Here is a 7498-nt window from a genome sequence, read left to right on the forward strand (position 1 = left end):
CTGAAGCAGGTAAAGCGAGGAATGCCAGAAGGTAAAGTGCAGTAGCCAGGCGCTGTGCCCACCATAGGCCTGGAGGGATGAGGCCCCAGAAATAGAGGAGCTGGGATGTGACATGGAGAGCGACATGACATTACAGGGCGGGGCCAGAGTTGTAACCCTCACGCCCCTCCCCTCGGCCTCGCCACACCTCCTGAGCCCCCCACCCACCCACCGCCAGGCCTGGCGGGAGGCTGGAAGGCACGGGAACCTGTGCTGGCATCCAGACAGAAGCAGCCTCGGTTCCCTTCACGTACACGGCTTTGTCCCCCACTCCCATGAGCCGCACCCTTCACATGGAAAGGGGACCTGTGAGGGGTTCTGAACCCCAGTTTTCAGCCCAAACAAGGCCCACTCTGACCCAAACGCCCAATTCCTAGCTACAGGGTGGGAGCCTCAAGAGGGCCCCCGGCGGAGGACCAGGCTCAGTGTCAGCAGAGCAGGGCTCCCAGCTCCTCTGAGGGCTAACATGTACATCGCCCAAAGGTGACAGGGTCCCAGAGCAAAAGCAAATGAAAGCCATGCTGTGATAGAGGCAGGCAGGCGCCAGGAAGGGCAGCAGGCAGAGACCCTGGGTGTGATTATAGCTTCAGAACAGGGACGGTGGCCTGGGGTCCAGCCCCCACGCAGGAGCCACACTGCACCCCAGGCTTTGAGCAGGGGACACGAGGGTGAGATGCGGGCAGTGAGAGCTCACTCCTGCCGCCACATTTCCTGCTGCAACTTGCCGGTGGCACAGCGACAGGCCTGGGCTGGGGGCCGGTGCTGGGGCAGCGCATCGGTTGGCCCTGGTTTGGAGGCACATGCCACCCTGCTTCAGCGCCGCATGCAAATGCATCTCTAGATATTCTCCACAGAGCCTCGGGTTCCTGTTGCTCCCCACCCCCATTCTCTGGGGATCAGATGGTTGCCAAGGAAAGGCTTGGGAATGCAAGGCCTTCCCATAGCCCAGAGGACGAGGAAGGCCTGCTGGAGGGGCTGTGGAGGGGCTCACCGCCAGTTCACAGGGTGGTCAGTGGGCAGGTGCATGAGTAGGGGGCTTAGAGTGGAATGCCAGCGCCCCCCCACCCCCAGGCTCCCTCAGAGGCAGGAAGGCTGTCTGCCTAAGCCCCTCCTCACCAGGATGGGTGAAGCCTGCAGGTCTGGGGCTCCAGAGACCAGGACCCAGCTGCAGGCCGGGACACCAGGAGGAAGTGGGATTTGGTGTCCAGCTCGGTCCATCCTCCAGCTCCTGTTCGCAGAGCAGCCCAGCCTCACCTAGGCAAGCCCAGTGAGGTGATCAGATCTGTGCAGCTGAGCACCACACGTGGGGAGACTCTCCTTGGAGAGTCAGAGCAAAGGGCCTTTATTCACCCACCTAGGAAGCAGTGGGCCACAGGTTCTGCCTGCCTTCAAGCACTTGTCTTCCCACCACGCTGCCCCAGAGCACTGTGGGGCTTTGCTGTGCAGCCAACAGATCTACACCCCCAGGTCCAAAATCTGGACCAGCTCCAACTGTGGGAGGGACCCTGGGGCAGGCATGGAATTGGGGGCAGCAGATCCACTAGATCAGTTCTGAGAGGGCAAGGTTGGGCCTGCCCTGTTCACCCCTGCATCCCAGCACTCAAAAAATAATAATAATAATAATAATGAAGCAGACTGACTAGGCCCCAGGCTTAAGGCGCATGTGCTCAAATAGAGTCAAACAGTTTGCAGAAAAGATGATGTTGGAATTCTGATCAAAACGTTACGTGAACACAGAAGGAATAAGGACTCTGATGCTCCTGGAGACAGCAACACTTGAGCTGGGTCTTGTAGGATGCATAGGAGTTCACCAGACGCTGCTGGGTAGAGAGGGCATCTCTGGTAGAGGGATCAGTATGTGCAGGGTGGTGAGGTGTGACAATAAACAGTGTGCTGAGCATGGCCAGTGCCAGGGTGTGTGGGCTGAAGGCCTGGGGAGGCCTGGTAGGACGGCCTGCGCTGCCAGCCAAGGCTCTGCAGGGCGGACTGGGCTAGAGGCACCACCAAGGGAATCTGGCAGTGGCCTGTGCCCCCAGGGCATGTCAGCCCTTTCCTTTGCGCAGCCCCGAGCAGGGGAGGGGCTCTGGGCCAGAGGTTCCTGCGAGCTGCTCATTAACCCTGTAGTCCCACCAGTCAGTTGCCCCTCACTGCCTCAGTTTCCTCATCAGTCCAACAGGAAGAATCAAGATGGCCGGTAGTCTCAGAGTGGGGAAGCTCTGCTTCCAGCCACCAGAGCCAAGGTGGCTGAAAGCCTGGGACCAGCCGGAGCCACAGGATGCTTTCTCTTGCGAAGGTGGTCCATTCAGTCAACAAACAGCTGCTGTGCTGGGACACAGCCCAGAACAGCAGAGACAGAGCTCCGCTCTCACGGGTCTTCAGTCCAGCACAGAGAGGCAGGGGTCAAAGGAACCAGCAGACGAGCTTAGTGCCTGAGAACTGGGGCTGTGGAGAAAATGAACAGGTGCTGGGTGCAGAGGGACTTCCGTGGATTACGAAGGGCCATGCAAGTCTCCCCACTTCATCGAGTGGAGACTGTCTTCGGCAGCAGGGCTCATTTGCTGGAGCACAGACCCATAGCTGATGCTCTTCAGGCCGCACCAGGCCTCCAGATGGTTGGGGGAGGCTGCCTCACGGCCAGGGCAGGAGAGAGCCTCAGCACCCCACAGTTCCTCACACGGAAGCCCTGCGCCCTTCGATCCTGGAGCACGGCTCCCTCCTTGCTCATTTCTGCTTCCCCACAATTAACCCCACTGCTCCCCCTCTTTCTCCCCTCCCATGCCCTCCCTCCTCCTAGTCCCCGATCCAAATCTGCCATGGTCCGCTGGGCACGGCGGGTCGGCGGCACTGCTGAGTTCTGATGGAGAGCTACGAAAGGGTTCAAGCACGCAGCACCTCACCGCTGTGTCATGATGTCTGCGTCAGTCACAGAGTAGGTGCCTTCCTCATCCTTTCGATGTAGGACAGGGACCTGAGACAAGCATCATGATTAATTTTCCAAACAAGCTGGCATATAAACAGTGTAACAGTAGGGATTCCATCGAAAGGCTGAGATTCCATTTCAAAGCCCAGGAAGTTAGGAAGTGTCACCTGGCCAGTGTCACCTGGCATCCAGTGTCCACTTGAATCTGCACAGCATGGGAACTGAGACCCCACCACCCCAGGATTTGGGGGAGCTACAAAGCACTGCATGGAGTGAGCTTATATTCTGAGAACTTCCCAAAAGCGAAGAAAGGAGATTTTCAGGCAGCCTACTAAGGACCATGACTGCATAGCTGCAGTTCCAACCAGGTCCCCCAGGCGATGGGAACTTGCAAGTCCGAATCAGAGCTCTCAGTCGCCCGTCTCTATTTTTCTGGAGTAGAACAGAGAGAGTGACACTCGAAGAAAGGGGAGTGTGGGCAACCTCAGAGAGGAGGCATGCTTAAGGGCTTGGGGTCTGGGGTTTTATAGGACCTTTTGGGTAAGGGTCAGCATAAGGCATGATCTATACAGATGATTCCTAATTCCTTTGAAGTTTTTTCTTAAGAATAGGGTTGTTTAGGGGACTGTGTTGGTCCAGATCCTGGCATTCTTTGTCCGTGTAAATTTATTTACACTTCGAAGCTCTGCCTCCTGCCCTGGTTACAAAGTTGCTTGATTAAGAGACTGAAAGAAAAGGAAACAAACAGCATATACAGTTAAGTTAAATAATAAGCTGGGCCTTTTTGCAGGCTAAGTAGATTTTACAACGGCATGATCTAATTGGAGCAATGAAGACATGGGCTGCGCCCAGATGCTTTTCCTTAACTGGGGACTGTCCAGACATTCCAAGTAGCTCCTGGCCTCTGGAGCTTCAGCTGATTAACTCATTAACTCTGTGTCCTCAGTGGCTCTCCGGATCACCTGGTCGACTCTTTGGGTCCCTCTCAGTGGGCTTTACTGGCTTTATTCTCCTTCCACCCACCCGTGTCTATTTTTCTGCCTAACACTTGTAGAGGCAATGGGCTGTGGGGAGATTGTTTTAATCTTAGGTTCTCATGGTCCAAATAAGCAATCTTCTGTTTGTATCTCCTAGTTTTCAGCAGGATGGACTGAGGGCCAGAGGCGGGCCAGGACACGCTGCACGTGGACTCCGGAGTCTGGTGGGCTCTGGCCACAGCGCGCCTACGGCTGGCCCTCCGCTTTCTCCAAGTCTCAGGCTCTTTACCGCAATGGGCAAAATAAAAAAACAGTTGTCCTCTCACAGGGCTGTCAGGAGAAATAAATGAGCATAGGTACTCCTTAAATGACACCTGTGGGTTGTGCAGACCCCGTCCATCTCCACCTTACTCAGGGCACCCTGCCTCTTCCACCCTTGGGGCGCCTCTGAGCCCCAGAGAGCAGAGGCTTTGGCCCTCGTCCACAACCACAGCGCGTGGCACGTGGGGGAATGCACACGCGCACCCGTGCACTGCCGGGAACTGCTCGGCCGCAGGAGGGACTGGGCTGGGAAAGTGAAGATCACATCACAGCACTCTTGTTAATGCTTCTCCGAGCAGCAAATCCCTGAAATTAGAAACAGAGAATCCTCACTATCCCTCTGCTGCCCCTCCCCGCCCCCCAGGATTGCCAAGGTGAACTATGACTCACAGGAGCCTGAGGGACCCTTGACTGATCCCCAGCACCTCACTCAGCCCTATCTCCTCCTCATCCATCATCCTCGAAGATTCCTAAAGAATGAACATATCAAGCTTGCTGTCACAACATTTTTAAACGTTGCAGTAATTAACAACCACTAGTAATTTTTGTTCAAACAGACAGGGCTGTCTTTCCAAACCAAGGCAATGGAAGCACCACGCGCACCACGTGTGTGCCCGAACAAACACACGCATACCTCCCACATGCCCCCACTCCCATCCCCTTGCACGCTTGATGGTCTAACCTCTGGCTCTAGCTTTCCCTTGCACACTTTGATGCCTTGTTAGTTTCCCGGTCACATCCAAAAGACACCCAATTCAAAGGCCTTGATCCAGGATGGGAGCACGCACGCTCTGCCTAGCGAGTAACACATAATAGTCACGTCATGGCATTGCTCATTTCTCAATATATATAATTTTAATTCATCTACTTTCTAAATGGGCTGGACTTGGACAGATAATTTGCAAGTGGGTAGACACAGGTTTAGTGACATAAATGACCCACCATCACGAGGCCCATTCAATCAGCGGCCAAACCCCTCAGGAGTGCAGACTGGGAAAAGAAAACAATTCAATGACCAAACAAAGGTTAATTTAGTCACTGCCCAAAGGCACAGGCAATTTCTGAAAGCACTGGCTGGTGAAAACAGCAGTCACTTTGGTCATTTGGCCCAGGGCCTGTTTGGGGAAAGAACTGGGAAGACTCAACATGCAGTCCCCCTTCGCTGTTCTGAGGTCGACAGAGGGGCTGAAGCTGATGCCAGAGATAGGAGCGCCTACCCTGAGGGCCATCTGCTGCCCCCTCTGAATTCTCCAGCCTTCCAAGGTTCCCCAGGACCAGCTTGGCCCGCTTATGTCTGCTGTCCATGCATGGCCAGCCTCTGCTGGGACACGTCTGGAGATGGTGAGCTCACCCCCTCCCGAGAGTTCCCAGAAAGAGGATTGGAAAGGCTGCAGGCCATCACTGCCCACATCCTGGCAGAGAACGAGGCCATCATTGCCCACATCCTGGCAGAGAACGTACTCCTCCTGCGCTTTGCTCCTCTGCCTCTCAGCAGGGTGACTCGGGTCAGAGACAGCAGAAGGGCACATAGCATTTGCTCCCGAGTACTTAATTCCCTCCTTCTGAATTTGTGTGTGACTGGGTGTGATGGATGGCTGTGGTCAGAAGATCAAGATCCCCACCATGGCTCCTACATTAGGCTGGTGAATGTGTAGGTGCATGCCCACTTGGAAAGCCATGGAGAGAAATAGACACTCATCAAGCCACAGCTCCTCCCGCTGGAGGCTACTCATATTTGCCCCCAAGAAATGTATGGACCTAGGTCCTGTCTTTACAGCATGGGGCTGATCTTACAAAAGCCCCATTTACCAGTGGAAAACAAACCCTTGTAAACTGCCATGCGTGTTCCAATGTGTTGGGGTGTTTTCAACCAACTTGGCCATCTGTTGGGTTTGAGTTATACCCATGAAGCTCTGCGTTGTGCAAAGATGCTAGTGATGGGGGCATAGTAGCCACCTAGACTGAAGTTGCCATGCAACTGAAAAGCATATTGTAGTGGAAAGAATGCCACTGGGGCGGCACGAAGCTGTTCCACCTTCCCCCGGCCTGTTTTTGGCCAACCCGAAAGGACTGGGTATAGCTCAAATCCTTTCTTGCATGCACCGGGGGAACTATCTAAGAAAGACTGGTGGTGAATTGCCTCTATAAAGTCAGACCAGTGACTGCTCATTTCCTCCTATTTTTGGAAATGGGGTTTTGCTTAAAATCAGGCCATGCTTTGGTCACACGAAGAACGAGTTTGGTGAGGACCACCAAGCGTTGTTCTCCGAGTGAAATCTGTCCCACGCAGCACCTGCTTGCCGTCTGTGTGACGGTGGTTGAGCCGCTTCACCTCTCTGTTAGCATCAATACAGTGAGGATTAGAAAGGCATCGACCTAACATGCTGTGGGGAATATTCAGTCCTGGTTTTAGAAGGGAGCTCGTTGCATTGTCCCAAGTGCCCGAAGCCCACTTCTCTGCACAGTATGGGAAAGAAAGCAGAGCGTCTGAAGGTCGGGAGCTGCAGACCTGAGCTTGCACTAGAAGCAACCCAGACCCACACTGCGAAATTCTGCCGAGTGTGAATGAGAAGTAGACACAGGAAGAAATGGAAAAGCTTTGGAGCTGGCTGCTAAGAGGGTGTGGCGGTGATGTTCCTTTAAAATTCTTGGCACACATTGGCCAAGATCGAAGCAGTCCTGAAATTAAAAAGAAAAAAAAAAATTGCTCAGTTGTCATAATGGGGATTTTGACTGAAAATGTTGATTTAAAGGATTCCTATGTCGACTCCTAGAGCACTGATTGGCCGGCCAGTTTGTGTCTCTCCTGGTGCACGCACGCACTCTCTCTGCCTCCTTATATGGAATTTCTATTAATGTTTCCATGTTCTTTCCTGGGTTGGGAAAAATGTGGAAAATCTGGAAGGAGGGTGTTAGGAGAACACGTTTGGGAGTCAGTCCAGCCCAACTCCAGTCTGGGGCTCTTAAGCCAAAAATCTTCACCTGCAAAGTCAGGGTAATAACAGTATCAATCTCATCGGATTGTCAGGGAGACCATGCAGGAAAGTGTTTAGCCTTGTGTCTGGAACGTATTAAGCACATACTGAGTGATGTTTATCATGAGATAAGTGCCTGGTGGAAGCAGGTACTGTGCACAGTTAATTAATGAATCAAGCACAGCCACTGGTCCCTTAGGAAATGAGGCAGGTGACATTTAATTATCCTGGTTGGAATGGACGGATATTCACAGGGGCAGGCGCCG

The sequence above is a fragment of the Manis javanica genome, chromosome 2 (assembly GCF_040802235.1).
Source record: "Manis javanica isolate MJ-LG chromosome 2, MJ_LKY, whole genome shotgun sequence".
NCBI classification, from domain to species: domain Eukaryota; kingdom Metazoa; phylum Chordata; class Mammalia; order Pholidota; family Manidae; genus Manis; species Manis javanica.